The 21,456-nt window shown below is 43.9% G+C and overlaps 1 long non-coding RNA gene across 2 annotated transcripts; it reads right to left on the reverse strand.

Moving 5' to 3' along the window:
• Positions 1-1,815: 1,815 nt before the first annotated feature.
• On the reverse strand, positions 1,816-21,397 carry LOC109281775 (uncharacterized). Of its 2 annotated transcripts, none has more exons than XR_009463914.1 (2): positions 20,516-21,397; positions 1,816-2,050 (listed from the first exon to the last, which is right to left on the reverse strand). It is a non-coding gene; the product is annotated as an uncharacterized LOC109281775 (long non-coding RNA). The 2 variants fall into 2 exon arrangements; XR_002088532.2 differs by lacking the exon at positions 20,516-21,397 and adding an exon at positions 17,718-18,325.
• Positions 21,398-21,456: the final 59 nt, after the last annotated feature.

Below are 21,456 nucleotides of genomic sequence, written 5' to 3' on the forward strand. Positions count from 1 at the left end.
TCGGCCATATCAAAGCAGAAAACCAATCTGGAGATCTGAATTGGATCACTGGCATCCAAACTGGCTGGATCCAAAGCTGAATCGAATAGCTGCCTATTCGCACAGGCCTATTAGGAACTGTCACACACTCAGAGCGTAGTGGCACGGAGCTCCATCTTAATTTATAATAAATTCATTATTACTTATGAAGTCTAGCATTGTGTACTCTAGTTGTCCTAAAGACTTTAATAAATTTACTTTTAAATGCCGTTTACAGATTGTTACTATCATACCTACAACCTAAGTTATTAAAGTTTAAAAATGCACAAGGACTTTATGAAGACCCTGTATATCCCAGGGCTTGTAGAACCCTTACATCTTAATGTTATTTTGTACACCATTTTGCTTCTGGCTTTCATCTGAACATGATCTAACCAAGTGAAATGGATCAGCTACCCAAGGCCAAGTGAAATTTATTGTGAGCAAATGAAAGAAACAATTTCAATTACATATGCAACTTACTGGGTTCTAAATTAACTGCATCAACTAGCAGAAAAATTCTGAGGCTCACTGCAGACAGTTCAAAGGCCACCTTTGGTCATTGTGAAGCAAAAATAGTATAATACATAAGGCCATATGGGACAAAATTACTGAAAATATTATAATATTATAATGTCATTATATAAACTAATAGTTTATCCACATCTTGAACAATGAGTTAAGGTTCAGTTCACTCCATCTCATAAAGGATAACAGAAACAAAGAAGCTTAGAGAGGAATAATGAAAATAACTAAAGGCCTGTGAACTCTTCTACATAAAGGTGCACCAAAAAGATTATAATTGTTTACTTCACAGAGGGAATGAGCCAGAGAGTGCATCATACAATATAACAAATGGATTCAATCAGGGGTGGCCAACCTGCCCACAAGTGGCATGGGCAGCCTCCATGTGTGGCATGGTAGACTGAGAAGGGCACAGGCAGCACAGTGGCAGATTGGACAGGGAGTAGAAAGCAGAACAGCACACCAGGCAGGGAGCACAGAGTAGGAAGCAGATATTGCTGAGACATTTCTAGTTAGTTACCCTCTTTCTGTACAAGAGGAAAGTGAGATATGATGTGGTTGTCTACAATAGCAGAGAACTGGACTCAGTGATCCAGGAGGTCCCTTCCTATATTTCTATCACATTGAAACAACTGAATAACGACACACTTAAAACACTAAAAATAAACACTTGGAACAATATACAGTTGTTTTGTGGAACTTGTTGCCACAACATTGATGCTAAGACCATGGCAAGTTTCAGAAAAGGATTGGACCTTTATATCAGTTGTATTAAAAGGGCTTAAAAAAGAAAGGAAACAAAATTCTGGAAAGCACATAAACTCCTGACCTAAAGCCCCTGTTCTTGTCTGCTGCTGGCAACAGAGAAATAGGCTAAATGCCCCCTGCTTGCTCTGCATGTCAGGCCTCGTGTTCCTAAGACTTTGTTGTACAGAACCTGTATGGCTAGTGGTGATATGTGAGAAGAGAAGAACTGAACTTGACTCTCAGCCCAGAAGGAGTCTTCAGTCTATGAGGGAAAAAAAGCAGTTTTTCTTGTGAGCTGAGTTTATTATATACTGGGGATTGCTCACTAGTTGTATGTGCTGCTCACACATTCCAAAACACTTTCTGAAGGCCTCTTTATTCAGTATTAATTATCAGACAGCTATTTGTAGTGGTGGAAGACAACTGCCCATTCAAATATATGAGAAACTTAGAAGGACATTTTGAGAAAAAGAAACACAACAAAACACATTTTAGGACATTTTTTCCATCATAAGGAAGCAAGAGGAGGCTTAAATCCAGTTTATTCTCCTCATAGGCTGTATGTGGCAACACTGGGCATGAAATGCAAAGAAATGTATCTCAGTCCTCAAAATAAATCCTGTCTTCACTAGGCATCTGTAGAGAGAGGGGTCTGAACAGTTTTGGGGTTCACAGGGTAACTCCATCTGCAGGAGAAGGTGAAGAGTGTAATGAAGAACCCAACTAATTCCCCTGAGCATTAAAATCCTCATTGACATATCTGAAAACAGAACAACAAGATCAGGGTTAGGTCAAGGTTGATTTGGATTCTTTCTTCGCTGCCACAGTTGCTTTAATAATCTATTCAAAAGCATTTGAAACTTTCAGTCAGGTGGTTTGAACTCCTGTCTGGATGTGATTAAGAGAAAATGTACTAGAAAATAAATGAACCTCTTAATGGGTTAGCAGGCAGGAGGTGTACACGGTGCCTGTACAAATGAGGCTCAGTTCAGAGTTCTGTTATGGAAATTTTGTTCTGTGATAAATATGTTATGAATGACTCGACTTGATAATATGCCAACATGCATGTGCTGCTATCACAACATTCGATGACTTTAACTTACTGTGAGCGTTCTTGTGATAAATCATGGAAAAACTTACTTGGGCTATCTTTAGTCACTGCAACGTTTCACTCTCACAAGTCACTCACAGCTCTAAAAATATAGTTTATATCATTGGATTCTTGGAATTCTTTTAGTTCTTACATCCTGATTTCAGTGGCATTAAGGCCAGGCTCTAAGGTTCAGTGCTGCAGGCTGATATTTCACTGAGGATTAGCCTTCATCTGGATTCAATACAATATTTATAATATTTATTTGATTTGGATTCAAAGCTGACTTGGAAAATCTTCCTGTTGATACACCTTTTACCTGGCTATCTGAAGCAAAGGCTGGAATGGACTTGAGACAAGATAGTAATTTAATAACCACCCCAATATAGATTTAAACTGAAACATATGCTCACCAGGTCAGTGAAGACATTTGGGGGTCTCAGCTTGCCCCTCAAAGTCCATTGAAACCAGGTCCCTCTCTGTCCTACAGTGTTGTTCTGTGCTGAGTTTTGAGGTCAAAGAACTCACTATTTTGTTATTATGTTTCACTTACAGGGATTTCTTAAAAATTATTGATTCTGCACACCACGAACAAGAAACCCCTGACCTCACACCGGCCTGCACTTTCTGGATTTGATTACCAGCTCTCCAGTGCTTGATAGCTTGAATGGAATTTAATGCTTTCTAATTTTCCTTGATAGGGACCACAAAGCACGTTGTGTTCTTTATCCCAACTGGCAGCTCAACAAAGCTCAGCAATAAAAAGCTCCATTTGTATAATAAACTGTTGTACAATCTACTACTTATGAACAAGGTCTCTGAAAATGTGCAACCTTTCTGCACATTACATTACATTAAACACAAACCAGATGGGCATTTCTAAATCCTCCTCTTTCTTGCAAAGGGCTGAAAGAGCTGGTAGTCAGAGGATCTATTTTACTAGACAAATAAACAGGAGAGTATGACTACATTTCTTTCCAAATTTTGCAATAGGAAATCTGCACAGACATTATATTCAATTAGTAAACATCTTTCTGAGCTTGTGAAAGAGCTCGCAGTCTTCCTGAAAAGGAAAAGGCAAGGTAAAAGGAAAATCAAATCTGCACTGGAGACTGTGCCTTCCTTTTATCATATTAAATAAGATTAAACATTTGCATAACAGCTCATGTGCTGAGCATACACAGTAGGTGCTGAGAGCGTTTATAAAAGCTTTTGGGTGTGATTCATCACTTACAGGTCCAAAGAGCTCTTGAGTTCTTGTGATATGAAAGGTGGAATGAAATCATCATGAGGTGATAATGCTGAACTGGCTGTGTCCACACTGAGGGAGGTGCACATATAGTGTTGTTCATAGAATCAATGGGCATTTTTACTTATGCTCAGGGGGGTGCTTTAATTAGAGTGGCTTTTGGAGATAGCACCCAGAGCATCTCATGTATCAATGTTCCCACACTTAAAAGTGGCAGCAGCGGCGCTTTATCCTAAAGCTCATCCATTTTGAAGGGCAGGGACACCGAGACATGAGATGTGGAGGCTGGCTGGAGTGTGGTAACTACAATGCTTCAGCAATCTGCTTCTTTGTTAGGCACTTTAGGCAACTAATTAGGTACCTAGGAGCCATTTAGTGAATGGGGAGAATTAAGAACCTCCAAAGGCTGGTCTGGGTCACCCAGGCACTAAGCAGGGAGGAACTTGGAATAATTTAGCAAACTTAAGGCACAGGGGTATGCCTGCAAGTTTGCCTCAGTGGTGCACTTTTGGTTCCATCTCCGGATCCAGAGTACACAAACTAGCCATTGGAACAGCACTGGAAGCAGGGTCAGAACCCAGGATCCCTTACTCTCAGAGCCCCTACCTGGGCTGGAACACCATTATTCCCCCTGCTTGCCCTCCTCCTGACCCCATGACACTTGCATTACTTTCTGCCCAATGACCTAACTTTAATAGGAGGTACAGAGGATGCATTGAGCCCTGCATAGTCCATCACTTGATAGCACTTTTTTGACAGGTAAGAATTGTGGCTCCAACCCCCAACAGGTTAAGTTGGGCCTAAAATCCAAGTCTCCCACTTCCTGGGCAACTGCCTTAACCACTTGATTATTGGGCAATACACAGGTCAATTCTTGCTGGTTTTTGTGACTTAGGCACTTAAAGGTAAGGTGAATGCTCATAAAAGTTTTCCAACTTAACAGTTTTTGACAATTCCAGCAGACTGGACTAGGATGACAATTAAAGACTTAGACACCTAAAAGTTTCCTAAGTGCCACTCAGGTACTTAATAAGTAGAATAACATCTGGCTCTTAAGGCACCCTCTTTCATCTATGGCCCTGTGATTATGCAGATTCCCACATCCTTCACTGGGGTTCTGTGCTGTTACAGGGATCTCTCTACATGGAGCCCCTTGCATTGTTGGAAGATAGGGATGTTTTAATGATGTTGTACAAAGATAAAAGGGGATAGGATTGCTGTTAAAAAATACATCAGAGGTTAAATGCCAGAGAGAGAGAGAGAGAGAGAGTGTGTGCCTGAAAGCTTGCAGAAGAAGATGAATTTTTTTGTAATTTCTTAGTTGGTCTAATAAAAGGTATCATCTCTGAACCAAGAATTCTAGACGTTTGCATTTCTTTACAGAGAGAGAGAGAGAGAGAGAGAGAGAGAGAGAGAGAAGCTTTTTAAGCTAAATAACAGCACTGACACAAAAACAAATGGGGACCAAAAGCCACAAATAAACTAACGCTAAAATCTGGTGGTTTCTTTCTGTCAGAGAAGTGAGGATCTGGAACAGTTTTGCAATAGGAGTAATGGGAGAAAATATATCTGGTTTTCATCTCAAGCCTGATAAACTTATTAAAGATAACTATGTGGCATGGTTGCCTTCATTAGAAGGGGACTGGACTTATCTCAAAAGGTCCCTTCCACTCTTAAGTCCTATGTTGCTATCACTGGACACATCTACATGAGCCATGGACTAATTAGCTCCACAGTGAATGTTTTGGTATCTGTACACACAGTGTTTTTAGGCTGGAGTAAACGAATCAACTTTGCAGCAGGGTAGTACTTGTAAATAAAAGCTGCTTGCAGATGTTAAACATCCCCCTCCCCCCCAAAACCAAGCTTTACTTTAAATTCTGCATGTTCCCACGCTGAGCCCAGCATACGCCCAGAAGAGGTAGCATGTTAGATGGACCCGGCTCACCCAACTTCTGTATAAATTGGGTGCTTTAGTGGGGATTTTTTGGTGCTTGTATCTAATAGATGATTGGATCAGCTTTAGCTAAAAGCACCAAAAAGCCCCACTGAAGCGCCTGATCTATACAAATGCTATGGAGCCAGTTGAAGTAACGCACTGCTTCTTCCTGTACAGCTTGTTTTTTGTTTTTTTTAACATCTGCAAGCAGCCACAAGTAGTATCCTGCTGCGGAGTTTTTTTTTCTTACAGAAATCCATGTGTAGATGCTGACACAGCTGGCTGGGGCATGAGGGTTCTTCAGTGTGGGGGCTGCCTGCTGGCTAGCCTCACAATGAAGCACCCTCTTACCCCAGCCATCCCCTCTGCAGTACACTGAGCTGGGTCAGAGCAAGCCCTGGCTGGCAGGCTCATGCTCCGGAGCTTCCTGCTAACTGGGGCTGCTCCGACTTGGTTCAATGTGCTATGAGCCCAGGCACATATGTAACATGGTGCCCGGGAGCAATAAACTCTAATGTGATAAGCACCAGAGAGTTCACTGCATCGTATTAATAGCCACATGTAGATGTACCCACTGGGAGCTATATTTGAACCTCATGCTGTACAATGGGGTTCCAACCTTGACTGAATCCTTAATATTTTGCTGTAGGAGTAGATATAATAATAATAATAATAATAATAAAAAAAAAAAATATCATGCAGGCAATGTGGCCACTCAGAGGCCATGATTACCAAGTTGCAAAGAATAGTCAAAGTGAACAGTTAATTCACAGATAATCTGTAGTTCGAGAATTGTTTGCATAAAATAAATGAGAAAGTTGTTTAAATATTGATTAAATCTGTTACTGTCATATTAAATTTAATAGTCAACAAATGTACAGGCTTTAAAATATCTGCAACATGAATACATGTGCATAAATATTTGCAAATGGATATTTAATAATAGTACCCTATCACTTACTCTTATCTTTTTTTCTTGTACTTAAGCCCCAGGCTTTTCTCCCCATTGAATGCCATATAGGTACAAGCTACACTCTCTATCCATTCCCAGTCTCCTATAAGTTGTGCCATTTTTAAATCCCTGGTGAAAATGTCCAGGGGATCTTGCAGGACCTGAGTACTTCAGGACTGGATTGGGCTCATGGATTTTTCACTGCTTGTCCAAAGCAAAGTATTAAAAACAAACAAACATGTTGTGATGTCATGTCTTATTTCTGTGGAAGTAACACCAGCCTCACTAATTGTGTCTCCAAAATTCTGTCTGTAATTGTGCCTACACTTTATCTGCTACTACACAGATAGTTATGGTGCAGGCATGCTAGTTTTAGTGTATTTTGTAGCTACAGGCTCTCTTTTTTGATATATACATATTTCTTGATGATGTAGTAGATGCAGTTCACATCTAGAGATGAATATTTTTCATTCTAGTGCCTGGTCAAAGGTCTTTTATTTTTACACCTGTGAATAAACTATATTCAGCCATGTTTGACTCAGAGAAGTGTGTAAAAGGAGAATTTTCCTATTTAAAATTATTCCAGTGATGCTCTTTTTATTAAATCATAGTTAAGTTAAATGATTCCTGGGCAGGGAAGGGGGAAAGGGCTTCCTGGCGCCAAGCATGGAGAGAGCATGGAGCCCAGGGAGGCATGCTTCCCTGGGGTCCATGTTGTCACTGCAGTTAAGCCCTAATAGCTCTGTGCTGGGACTGGAGCCATGGGACAGTGACAGTGTGAAGCCCAGGGAGGTATGTTTCCCTAGGCTTCATGCTCTTGTCACAGTTAACCCCCATCTGGTTCCATTCTAAGAGGAAGGATAGGGTCTTGGCCCCTGGCCACACCCCTGCTCACCAAGCCCTGTAGTGGCAAAGTTGTGCAGGTATGAGACAGTAGGGCTATGCGAAACGGCACCATTCCATTTTGACTTGCATTTCGATGTTTCAACAGAACAGTGTTTCATTTCAAATTTTGCTTTGATTCAAAGCCACAGTTTCATTTCATTTAGTTGAAACAGTTTCACTGTTTTGACACTGTTTCGCCATTTCGCCCATAGGCTATAATGGGAAAGCTCAAAAACTATAGCTTTGAGCTATAGTTGACAATGACAAAGCCTACAACCTTGTCATTTCCATCCTGATTTGGATGAAACTTGCAGGAACGGTAGCTCCTTCTGAAGCCATGAAGTCTGCCAAGTTTCAAGGAGATAGATGCAGGGGTTTCAGAGAAACTGCACCTCAAAGTCTTGAAAGCAAAACTCATGTCACGTGTGTGTGTTAAGCCACAGTGGTGTCAAAACCACAGGTGTGCTAGCCCCTGCTGGAACTACAAAGCCTGCCATGTTTCAATGAGATAGGTGCAAGGGTTTGGGGGAAACTGCACCTCAAGCTGCTGACAAGCAAAACTCGTGATGTGGGTGACACTGTGTGTGTTAAGACACAGCAGGGTGAAAGCTGGAGGGATGGTGGCCCCTGCTGCAGCCACAAAGCCTGCCAGCTGTCAAGGAGATAGGTGCAGGGGTTCTGGATCCCTGCACCTCTGGCTGCTGACAGGCAAAACTCATTACATGGGTGCTTGTGGGACTGTGTCTGTCTTGGGACAGAGGAAGTGGGGGGGGGGGGGTGAAAGCTGCAGGCCTTCTAGGCCCTGCTGCAGCCACAAATCCTGCCATCTGTCAAGGAGATGGATGCAGGGGGAGTCTGGGTTCTGGGGCCCTGCACCTCTAGCTGCTGACAGGTAAAACTCATGACATGGATGGGTGATACTGTGTGTGTTAAAGTATGCCCTCACTCAGCTGACACCAAGGCAGAAAGTAAGGAAGTTCTAACAATGCTGCTTTTTATGCAATTTTTCCATCCCTCCCCCAGAGCACTGGGACTGAAAGGGACCTCAGGAAAGGATGACAGTCACTGGCCAGCTACACAATCAATAATGACAGCACTCTTCTCCCCCCGCTTCCCCATCACTCTCCTTACTTTAGTTTCTGTTTCCCTGCAGGCAAACCCAGCTTGAGCTTCAAATCTCAAAACATTTAGAAAATTTCAAAGTGTTTTGAATTGCCTCATTTTATTTTGAGGCTGTCTCGAAGCTCTCCTTTTCATTTCGATTTCACTGCTTCAAGCTCAAAATGAGTTGAAACGGTGTCGAAACTAAACTGCTGGCAAAATTTCGCACAGCCCTATGAGAGTATTAAGCCTTATCTTGTAACTGCTCTGAAACTGTTCTATCTTTAACACTGTCTAATATTCCACAGATATAGAATAGTTTAAAGATAAGTTATAACAGCACCATAAGTCCTTTTGTGATGAGCCAATACAGGAGATTTTCTTGGTGTTGGGAGATACTCATGTAGTCTCTCTGTAGAAACCGCATATTATGGGAAACCAGTTTTCATGATTTACAAAATCCCAACCAGACAAAGGTCAGTGGAAATGGAATATGACCTACAAGATAGAGCTGGTTGGGAGCACTCTAATGAAACATTTTTTCTTTAGAAAATATAGATTTATTGAAAGAGGATTTTTCCATAGGAAAGTGTATTTTAAAATTTTTTTTCAGCTTTTAAAAAGATTAATTTTAAAATTATGTGAGCATTCAACATTTTATAAATTTGAAAAATCCCTTTTAAAGTATTCAAAATGATTTGTTTTGAAATGTCAAATTCAGTTATAGCAAAATAATATAAAAAGGCTCTAAACACAATTTTTGTACATTGAATGTTTTCAGATGTTCAGCTCACAGAGATTTTCAAATATTGCCATTTGTTTCAGGATAGGAAAATATTTGAAATTTTAAACATTTTTGGAGGACATAAAAAATATTTCCCATCAAAATTCCTGTTGTCAATACTAAGGCTAGGATCAGATGTTGCATTTATCCCTGGACATGTTGTCCTTGCGTGTGTCCTGGAACAGAAATATCCAGGGATTCATGTGTACCTACATTACCCTTCTAATTGCTATTTCATAGATTAATAGATGTTAGGGGCTGGATGGGACCTCACCAGATCATCAGGTCCAGCTCTCCTGCGCTTGGGCAGAAAAGATGCTGGGGTCAGATGATCCCAGCAAGGTGAATGTTCAGATTTTTTTTGAAGATTTCCAGAGTAGGTACATGTACCACCTTGGTGAAAGTGTTTCAGACCCTGGATAGTCAAAATGTAAGGAAATTTTTCCTTATGTCCAATCTAAAGCAATCCTCTAGCAATTTGTGATCATTATTCCCTGTCTTCCCCTGGGGGGCCTTGATGAACAAATGCTCCCCCAGGCCCTGATGTGCACCCATTATATACTTACTAGCAAATATACTGTCAAGAATGATGGGGTGGGGTGGGGACGGAGCACCGCCACACACCACCCACTACACCGCACCACTGCTGCTGCCTCCCAGGAGTGGGAGGTGGGGAGGAAGCTTGCATGTGGTGGCTGCTGGCAGCACCCACTGCCCCATGCTGCCACCTCTCCGAGTCTGGCCACGTGCCACCCCTCTTGCTCTGCACCTGGCTCCATTCCCTCCCCACTGCTTCGTGTCTGGCCCCTGCACTCCCCCCCCCCCCACTGTTCCACATCTGTCCTTGTGCCACCTTCCCTCCTGCTCTGCATCTGCTTCTGCACCACCCCTTCCCTGCTCTGTGTTTGTTTGGCCTGCTCCACTGGAGCCCTATCCTGCTTGTCATTCTTGATGCATTACTGGCTGAAGCCACCCCTACAAAAGCATAACAGACAGACAGACAGACAGCTGGACTAAGCCCTTATATATATATATATAGAATAAGCAGCCACCAAGTCCCCTCTAAATCTTCTCTTCTCCAGGATGAACAGTCCCATATCTCAGCCTCTCTTCATATGGCCTACTCTCCAGACCTCTAATCATACATGTAGCCCTCCTTTGGACTCTCTCTAGCTTCTCCACATCCTTCCTGAAGTGCAGCACCCAGAACTGGATGCAGTACTCCAGCTGTGATCTCACCAAAGTTGAGTAGAGCAGGAGGATGACATTCTTAGTTTTGCTTGAGCTGCATCAGTAGATGCATGCCAGCATCTTATTTTCTTTGCCAGCTATGGCATTACATTGGTAGCTTGTATTCATTATTTGGTCTATCATGACCCCCAGGTCTCTTTCAGTTGTGGTGCTAGCAAATGTAGCACCATCAAGCCTGTAAGTGTTGCGAGTTTAGTGAGTGACTGAATACATTGCCACTTCTCTGTTATTGATTCAATGATGCAATCCCACACTAACCATTCAGATGCATGTTGGGATGTCCCAGGACTGTTAACCTGTTCTTGTCCTGTGAACTTTTTTAGGATTTATCCTGGGACAATGGACATAGATGTTTGAAAGATTGGACTTTGTCCTGAGATGGTTTAAAAATATTTGTTCCATGGTTTTTCATGGGACAAATGTGACATCTGTTTGTAGCCTAAGATCAGGCCAATGAAGATGATTTAAGGCTAGAATGTCAAATCTGGTACATCATCATGTTTTACTATAGGCAGAAATTCAACTTTTAAAAAGCACCTAAATGATGTAGGAGCCCATATCCCATTTTCAAAAGTACCTATAGATGACATTTCTGTAAGTGCCAAAAGATGCAGAAGAGTACCTTGGGTATAGATCCCAATGACTTCAATTTGGATTTTTTAAAATATTAATTCTTTTAATTTTTAAGGACACATCATTTAGCCAACAGCCACTGTCCTGTGCTTTGGAATACATTATAACATTTTAAAAATATCACAAAGAAAGACTTCACTCTAATCCCAGTCATGGCAGGATAGCTCTGTGACACCTGATCAGTTCCATCATCCCATGATTACTAGCTAGTTCCCTCTCTCTGAGCAATGCAGGTTCTGAAGAGCAAAATGAACCAAAGTGCAGTAAAAACTTACTTTACTTTTGAAGTCACCAAAAGTGACTCAGGTGTACATAGGGGAGCAGGTGTCAGGTATTTAGATAGGGCAGTTTAGTTACTTTCAGCAGTAGACCTCTTACATGGTAATTTTGGGCATCTGATGGAGCTCTTCACTCAGGATGGGAAAAATACAGCCTGCAGGCCAGATCTGTCCTGCCAACCGATTGGATCTGGTCACGGACAGGTGGCCACTAATTGATTGGAACTGGCCTGTGACTACCTCCATGCTGCTCCATCTGGGGCCAAGCCCTGCCTGCTCCCACCCAGGGCAGCCCATGCTGCACTCCCACCTTTGCCCACTGGCCCCAGCTCTGGTCCCAGCCCCAGCCCTGGCCAGCATGCACAGCTTCCCAGCGGGGCTGCGCCTGATGCAGCTGCAGCCACCTGGGTACTGTGTAGCTCCCCCTGCATTTGGCGGCCCCTCCTCCTGCCCCTGCTGTGATGCTCCAGATTCAGGGGGGAAGAATGAACCTCTCCCTGCTTGCTCCCTGGGACAGACAGTACAGACATCCACAAGTAAGTAATGTCCCAGGATGATGGGAGGAACTTCAAAGGGGTTGGGTGGGAGAATCAGGTGAGCCCCAGGAGGGAAGCCCAGAAGGGGTAGGGGAGATTCTTACCAGATTCCTGTTGGCCTGAACGCATGACTGCTCCAAACTCAAGCTAGCACTAACGCTCATCAGCAGTTGTACAGCTCAGAGTATAAGGTGTTACAAAGCCCCTACATTTAGGGATGAACAGACTCATCTCATCACTGCCAAGATTGGTGCAATTTTGAGCTTAATACTTCCTTCAGAAAACCACTGGAGGAGGTAAGTGACTATTTCAATGTAAAATGGCTAAAACTGGTTGCAGATAAATTAGACTGAAAATTAGAGCAATATTTGTAGGCTGAAACTTTGAAGAGTTCCTCCAAGCAAAGTGGTAGTGGCAAGGAACCCACTTCTCTCTAAGAATGGACTGGATAAAATTATGGAAGGTATGTTATGACAGGACAAGGCATTCTAGCTCATCAAACAGTTTGCGTGATTGAGAAGATGGGCTTGTGGTCCCTAGATTGGAGCATAAAGGTTGCTTTTTTAGTGTGGAAGGCAGATGTGCATGCAGAGTGGTACAGTTGAACATTTCTTTGATTCCTGCTCCACCCAAACTTTAAGACCAGCTTTCTGGGAAGGGCAGCAGCATTTCTATTCAGGCAGTACTGGAAGAGTCATTCAAGTTACCCTTTCCTCTGTAATTTTGCTGTCTGTTATCCAATCCTAGTAATGCCCTTTATTTTATTTCACAAACCTGTAGACTGTTTTTAGACCTAGCTAAAGCCTTATCCAGGGGTGGCAATATTACCTCAGATGTAGAAATGACCGACAGTGAAGACTTTAAGCAGTGAAGTGTCAAGACACTTAGTGGGATAGTTTTGGCTGTATGAATCTGAAAAAAAGATGTGCATTTACCTATAATGACTGCAGGACTAATGACGCAATATCTTTTGACTATTCTCGCTATTTGTTGCCTAGCCTGTTGCAATTTTAAGACTATAATCTAGCAAATTAGTGCTCATTCCAAAAGTTACATTTATTTTTACTTTGATCTTAAAATGAATTGTACAGTGTTAGGCCCCTAATGTATTAGTAAAGCATCTAATTTCTCTTTTACTGGAGAAAAATGTGTTAATGTGCCAAACTATCTGCCACTGTCTTTTCAAAACCCTAGATAATCCCGGGGGGGGGGGGTCATGTGGTAACTTTTCTAGGATCTTCTGAGCATAAATTAGCCAGCTACTAACCTGCTGTTACAGTAGCAGGGCATTGGCAGTGCCCTCCTCTCCCTGATTTTTATCTGTGGTATATGAAAGCATATTGTTGCTGTTTTCAGTATTGTGCCTTCTAGTTATGCGTGAGGGTTTGAAGTGGCAATATAGGGGGCTACATTGGTTAACAACTGCCTGCAAATGCAGGAGAATAGATTCAATGGGCCAGGAGGACCCTTCCTGTCTAATGTTCTTATGTTCATGTATAGCCCCTAGGCATTGCGCATGTGTATGCGCATGCAAGTTACAAGGGTTATTAGTGATGTTCTCCAGCTAGACCAGTGGTGGCAGGCTGGAATCAGTTTGAGTCCAAGATGGGATAGTGCTAGGACCCGGCTGCCACTGCCATCACCACCACCACTGTTTCTCCCTGTTGCTTGGCTGCAACATGGGCAAATCTCCCTACTGCTCAGGCACAACATGTCATAGATAAATCCCCTCTCCAACTGAAGCCCCCTGCCAGCCTGCTGTGGTGCAGTGCAGTTGGTTTTGGAAAGACCTAAATAGTAAGTAGGGGTTAGATAGAAACTTGGCCCTGGAGAGACAGCAAAATGGAAATCAAGAACACTGAAATGCAGGGTCTTGGGTGATTAGTTGAGGTAGGAAGCAGTCTGGAGGGCTAGGAATTCTGACTACTTTAGAGTTGTGTCTTTCCTCACTGCAGACAGAACATGTCTTGGTGGCCTTAGTAGGACTGGGAAGATGAATCAGAAGCAGCTACCACACAGAGAGAGCACACTGATGCAGAGAGAAGCAGCCACCCCTCCTCTTCCCCTCTAGCTATCAGGCTCTTTCATCAGCTATGCATGAGATCACAACTGCTACCCAGGAGGGTTATTATACATAAAAATCAAAAGGAAATTCATGAATGCCACACAAGATGCAGAACACTTGGCAGCTCTGCCAACTCAACTGAAGACAATGAAATGAAGGGGCTCAGCTGCTCCAGAGGTGGAGAATCAGGCCCTTATGATGATCCAAGATATTACACTGGTTTAAACTGTGAAAAAAAATAAAATGGAGAAGGACCATTAGGAAGACAGCAAATACTGGAGGGTTGCCCAGAGTATGGGAGACACTTACTATCACTTCATGATTTCTTAAATGACCCAGCCAAAAGGGGCCATGAGTATGGAGTTGTATTCCTAGAATGTTAGGATAACGCACGGAAGCATGCAGCACAAGTGCCTAGATAAACAGATTAGAGAGAAGGCTGATGCTCACTTTGTAAACATGATCAGCTAGTGCATAGAGGTCCACCAGTTAATTAGTGTATACTTTAACAATGACTTTGGTGTGAATCCAGTGGCTTTAGCATATAAATGCCTGTTAGTTATGCGCCTGAGGATTTTTATGTCTTTTAAAAATGAAACTTGAGAAATTAACAGCATAAAAATTAAGGAGGTTGCCCAGAAAATATGAATTCTGAATATTAAGTATCAACTTTACATGGGTACATTGTTTTTAAGCATATGACAACATTACCTTATGCTTAGTTCTCGGTGCTAGTAGCAAGAAGTATTACATGACATCTGAATCTGTCCAGGTTTTCAGCATGATTCAGCATCATGTCAGCCCATTGATTCCAGTACATTGATTATGATGACATCTTGAAAAACACTATACAGTAGGGCTGTGCAAAACAGCATCATTTTGTTTAGACTTCCATTCCACCGTTTCAATGGGACAGCATTTCATTTTGACTTCCATTTCGTTTTGTCAAAACTGTTCTGCTGTTTCAATGCTGTTCGATGTTCTGCCCATAAGCTAATGGGGAAGCACAAAACTGCTTATAACTTTGTTATTTCTTGCCCGATTCAGATGAAACTTGCAGGGATGGTATCCCCTTCTGAGACCATAAATTTCAGTATGTTTTAAGGAGATAGGTGTAGGGGTTTCTGGGAAACTGCACCTCAAATTCTTGAAAGCAACACTTGTGTTGCATGTGTGTGTTAAGGCACAGTGGGTGCAAGCATGGTAGCCCCTGCTGAGGCCATGAATCCTGCAAGGTTTCAAGGAGATAGGTACAGAGGTTTCTGGGAAACTTCATATCAAGCTGCTGACAAGCAAAGCTCATGACACGTGTGATTTGGTGTGTTTTAAGGCATGCCCTCACTGGCACTGGGGCCTCTCCATGACATGGTGGTGTACCCCAATGAGGGCTCCTCCTCCCCTACAGCCTCAGTCTGGTCCACCACTTTAAATGAAAATCAATCATAATAACTTAGTAAACAGCACAGTAGCATCAGAAGCATCTCAGGCAGCCTAACTGTCACAGAGTCTTTCTTTCCTTTCCTGCAGGAGCTTCTTCTCTGGCATGTGTGTTAAGGCACACCCTCACTGATGCTGGGTCCTCTACCCAACATGGTAGTGTGCCTCAATGAGGCCTCCTCCTCCCCTATAGTCTTAGCCTGGTCCTCTGCTTTAAATAACAAGTAAGTAAGTAAGCAGCACAGTATCACTAGCATCTCAGGCAGCCAAACTGTCACAGAGCCTTTTCCCCCCCCCCCTCTCCTGCAGGAGCTTCTTCTCCCACAGCTGCCAGAGAACTCTCCCTGCCAGCCCCAGCCCTGGGGCTTAGATGTGCCCAGGGCTCTGTGTCCTTCCGGTCAGGTGCCAGGGGTGTTGGACTAAGGATGTGGTACTGGCAGACAGCGTCCCTTGGATCAATCTAATCTGGTATATTTTTTTAGCAGACCAACTAAATTGTTAAAAAAAAAAAAAATTAGCAACCTTTCAGGTTGAAAAACCCTTCATCAGGCTGAGAAAGCACCTGCAGTTGGTGTGTGCACTGTTCCTGTATGGAAGGAATAAAGAAGCCAGAGGCTGGTATGCAATTCAAGAAAGAAAGCCAGTCAGTGAAAATGGAAATGGAGGCATCAGGGGTGAGAGAGAGGCTGGAGTGGGGGAAATGGGGGGGGGGATGTAGGAGTTCAGATAATAGTGGAGAGGTACCTGGGCAGTCAGATGTCCAGCAGGTTGTATTGTGTCAGAATTTCAATGTCTATATTGAGTCCATGAGTTTTTGTACCTAGGTGGTTGATGAAGTGCAGTTCATAGGCTTGTCTGTCAGAAGTGGTTTGTAAATTTAAACAAGCACTGAACCTCACTACCCTCATCACCAGAAGCCAACTTCCTACAGCCCAGAACACACTGAATGGATCTAGGCCATGCCATGGTAAGACATACAAAGCCTGCCAAAAATATCTCCAGCATGGAGATATCTTCATAATACAATACATATCTCCATCAGGGCACCAAGCGCCCTGATGAAAAATACATGGAGACACCAAGGAACAACTGTGCACCAGAATGAGTGCACATGGAAAATCTATCAAAGGTAACAACAGAACACCACCTTTCTCCAGTCTCTCAGGCCTGATGCTCAAAGGGAATTGACAAACCACTTTTCACAGATGGGTGAAAGGCTCTCTGTGGCCTTGAGGAAGGGCTTGAGGACCACCAAGATCTGAGAGATGGTATCCCACTCAGCTCTGTTGGGGGGGGGGGGGCACTGATCCCAATATCAGCAACTTAAAATGTCTGTGCATTCCTATATAAATTCAATAGTATAATATCCAATATAATTATGAAATTGAAAAGAATAAATCAGTGAGTATAATAATAAAATGAAAGGGTCTAGAAAGAAAGGAAAAGGTATTGCTGAATCCCACTTTTTATGCTATCAAGTAGGAAATCATATCAATGGTAGTAGTAGTTTTTGTTGTTTAACTTTTCTGAGGTTCTGGAAGATAGCTCAGTGTAACAGGTTGCTCTCCCCAGAGCCATCTTACATGGGGTGCCCTTGGAGCCTTCTTTGGGGTTCTTATGTCCCACCCTATACTCGTCTGCCATGTCTTGATGGAAATTATTATGATGATGTTCTTGTGAGTGGGAGACTGCCTATTGTATTGTGTATGTTGGGGCCTTTCACCTATGCGGGCCTGACCCCTGTTTCTCTCTAGCTAGGTCTCCCCATCTAAACCCACTAACCAGGGTTTGTCTCCAAGGCTCTAGCCTTTTCTGGTGTCTTAAGGCTTGCGGCCTCCTTTTCTACTCTAATCTGGAGCCTGCCCACCCCTGGCCCAGAGGCCTGGGCACCAGCCCCACAGCCAGGGGGCTGCAAGTTCAAAACTAGGGGATGACCCTGAACTTGCACCCTCTCAGTCAAAAATAAATAAATAAATAAAATTTGCACCCCAGGTGCACCAGACCTCCCTGGCCTTTTTAAAATTGCGCCTTCAGGCGCCGGGGTCTGTGCCCTCCAAAAGCCATGCCTTTGCTGGTGCCGGGGTCCCCACTCCATAGTGCATCCCCAAAATGAGGCCTCCTCCTTCCCTTAATAGCCTCACCCAAACCGCCAGTCTATTCAATAATCAAAAAAAACAAAAAACTGTCACCAACCAATATGATCAAGGAATGCAGCGGGTCAGCTTACGTTCACAGAGTTCATGCCTCAGCTCCCTTCCGTTGGCTACAGTCCTTGCTGTGGTGCAGCTGCTGTCTTCCCATGGCTTCCACAGTTTCTGCCTTTGGACTGCTCACCCAGCTTCTCTGTGGAGCTTTCGGAGGCACTACTGTCCTCCCAAACTGCCTCTCTGCCCAGGGTTTTTATAGTCCTGCCCCTTCCAGTCAGCTGACTAGCTGGCCAGGCTCAACATTTAACCCATTCTTTCACAGCACTCTGTGCCCAGAAAGTTCTGGCCTTAAAGGGGTGGACATGACTTCTGGTAACAGGGCTAGGGTCCCCTGTTACACTCAGTAACTGAACTCAAGGTGGAAAGCAGGGCAGTTCAAACAATGCTGCCTTTTATGCTGTTTTTCCATCCTTCTCCCAGAGCACTAGGAGTGGAAGGGACCTCAGGGAAGGATCACAGGTACTGGCCAGCTACACAGTCAATGTCAGAGCAGTCCTTCCTGACTTTTCCTGCTCCCTCTCCTTACTTTCTGTTTCCCTGCAGGCAAGCCCAGCTTCAGCTTCAAAACTCAAAACATTTAGAAACATTTGAAATGTTTCAAAGCTCTTTGTTTTATTTCAATTTCATTGTTTTGAGTTTGAGAGCAGGTCAAGGTTACATACTTAGAGCAGGCCCCTGGCCAGGGGAGTTTTCCTAACCACAGCAGTGTGGCTACACTCCAACAGGAGCTCCTGACTTCCCTCGGCACTGCTTTATCAGCTCACCAGGTGAAGCAGATTGGGCTCATTAAGCAGCCCAGGATTATTTCTGGTCCTGGGAGATGGGACAACAGGGGAATGGTAAGAGAGAGAGAGAGAGATGGGGCATGCAGATAGTGAGTGCCTGTCTGCTGCCCAGAACTGAAGTCCCCAGGAACAGGGCAATGGTCTTGAGAGCTCGGAGGAACTCTCATACCCAGGGGAAACCAATGCTCCCATATTAATTGGCTGCCATACATGGCCAATTAAGCTGGCGTGGCATCAATTAATGAAGAAAAAAAAAAAAAAAAAAAAAGGAAACATTTGACAGCAGCTTTGCTGATCAAGCATTCAGGGATTAAGGAACCTGGGAAGTGAGAGGCTGCATCTGAGTCCCCTGCAGCTGGAAAAAGCACCACTAGATGGACAGCAAGTTGCCTGTAATTTTACTTCCTATGCCAAGAAGTTTTGTTTTGTTGAGTATACCTGGTCAGGCACGAGACAAGTGAAGGCCAACACTGGGTTGGGGAGTCATCACCCCTCCCCCCATTAATTAGGTCATCAAAGTCATGGCAGGAGAGATAATTGAGAGGAAGACCGTCCCAATTGAATTGACTGTCATTGGCCTTGGAAGAGGGAAGCCAGTGAATGTCAATATGACAAAGTCCACGTCCATATGCAGTAATATCCCAAAAGAGTTGAAACAGCATTGAAACGAAACAGCTGGTAAGATTTCGCATGGCCCTAGTAAACAGGTTTTCCTTGCTTTATGCTGTAAATGCATTCCTTGAAAGTTATACATAATTCAAATTCACATAAAAGGGAACCCACTTTTCAATGTAATAAATAGGGATACGTTCCAAATTGACTGTAGACCCCCAGACCCATTTCTACCACTTCTGTAAGAATTTTGGTACTCACCAACAGCACACAGTACACGTAAGCAAAGGGCACTATCATAATGGGGATGACATCTACAAAAACGTGCGTCACAGACAACGAGCTAGGAGCCCAGATCCACATAGGAGACTATATTTTGGTGCATGTCACTCCCACAATGCACCACACAAAGCAGCTGACTGCAGGCTTCCACCACACCAATCACATAAGATTGAATTTACCTCAGATATAACAAGTTTTTGGTATAAAAAGGGTCATTGTATAAGAGGAAATTCTCACAAACAGAACCAACATAAAGCAAGAGTAACTTGTACTCAGTTTAAGTGCATTGTTTCGGGATTAAAAAAAAAAAAGATTACGGACCTACTGAGAATATGCACTTGGGAGAACTTATTGTAAACAATGTTCAATAACCAGTATGGCAGGTTCTGGCCTCTAAGGAGAGCCATGACCTGATGACTGCTCAGCTCCTGCACCCCATTCCAGCTCTTTGGGGTACCCTCCCTTCTTGCTTTCCTGCCACACCTTGATGCAGTTGCTCTTGGAAACTGCCTTCCTGAGTGCACCCAGCCCAGTTCCACCTTGCCTTTGGGATACTCAGTTGTGGCCCCTTGGCTCTATTTGTGGCCTTTGTCCATCCCTATAGCTATGCCTATGCCGCAGATGTTACTTTAAAATTTGCCCACTAGGCCTAATGGCAACTCTGTTAACCAAATGTAACCTGGGCGGTACTCCAAGAGGTACCCCCTCTTCAATTGAAGGGATCAAAGCAGGTGCACAAGCGCTGTTGGAGGTATAGGGACTCACCTCTCCCTATAGAGCAGAGCCAGACCACCACTGGGGACTTAACCATATACCTTTTAATGAGAGAACAGTATTGGGAACATAACAGGCATGAACCAGGGGGTATAGGGGACACTACAACACCCCGAGGGGACAGGATTCAACAAAGGTTAGACACTTACAATCATAGACATATTCATCCAGTTGACAAAAGACAGGGCTAACCAAAATATAAAACACAAACAGCAGAACAAACAATACTGGTTGGTGAAATATAAAAGGCACAAAATACAAAATGTCAAATGACAAGGAATATAGGGCCTAGGTACCTGGAGGGGGAGAAAACACAATGGGCCCTTTCCACTACAAAAAGAATTTTTCCCTGTTACTTCACTCACCACAAGTCATTCCAGCTGGGACTTAAACTGGGCGCTCCCACATGGTAGGCAGAAACACTACCACACAGCCACCAGTAGTAGTGCTACTCTGAACTGCCAGAGGTCTTGACCTTCCAGGAGCCCCTGCCTCACATGAAGCTTCCTGGCCTCTTGCTGGAGGAGCTGGAAGCAGAGCCGGGAACCTCTCAGGTACTTCTCCTGCTGGCCACAGCCTCTGGTAGGCGATCTTGGAGCCACGTGAGGAGCCCCTCCAGCCTGCCACACACTGCACTGCCTTTCTGGCTTCAGCCTTCCTATTGTGACCTTAGCCATTTTCTCTTTGGACCCCTGGCCCCAATACAGTTACTTTGTCTCTATCCTAGCCCTGAGCCAACTGGGTGCTTGACCCCAGGTGCACTGTCTCCCACTACATTAGTCTCTTGCCCTCAGGAGGTGGCTAGTCCACACCACTATCATTAGCTTTGGCTCTCCCAATATTGGCCTGAACCAGGCTGCAGCCTTCTCAGTCCTTGACCTCAGGCCGAGCTGTCTGAGGATCAGTACCCTGCCAGGCACCACTCCCTGGGCTTCATACTTACCCTGTAACTACAACTCTCCTCCAGTTAAGTTAAAGTAAGCAATGCCATCCCAATGTTTGAAATAGTCAAGTCATTGCAGAATCCTCTTCCCCAGTCTCCAGCTGTCTCTGAACCCCTGGGGTACCTGCTCTGACCTGCTGCTCTTCCCCCCCCGCCTGCCTACCTACACAGGCAGGAACTCTTCTTCATGCAGAGTTCAAGACTGCACTACCCTTCTGCATCAGGAACTCAGGCTTATAGCTCCTGAGTTGCTCCTCCTCTGGTCAGGTGCTCTCCTGATCAGTCACAGACTTGCTCTCTCAGCTTGATGGATAGTTTACTGCACCTAGGCTACAGTTGCTGCCTTGCTATCTTCCCTCTTGC

Source organism: Alligator mississippiensis, chromosome 8, assembly GCF_030867095.1.
Source record: "Alligator mississippiensis isolate rAllMis1 chromosome 8, rAllMis1, whole genome shotgun sequence".
Classification (NCBI taxonomy): Eukaryota; Metazoa; Chordata; order Crocodylia; family Alligatoridae; genus Alligator; species Alligator mississippiensis.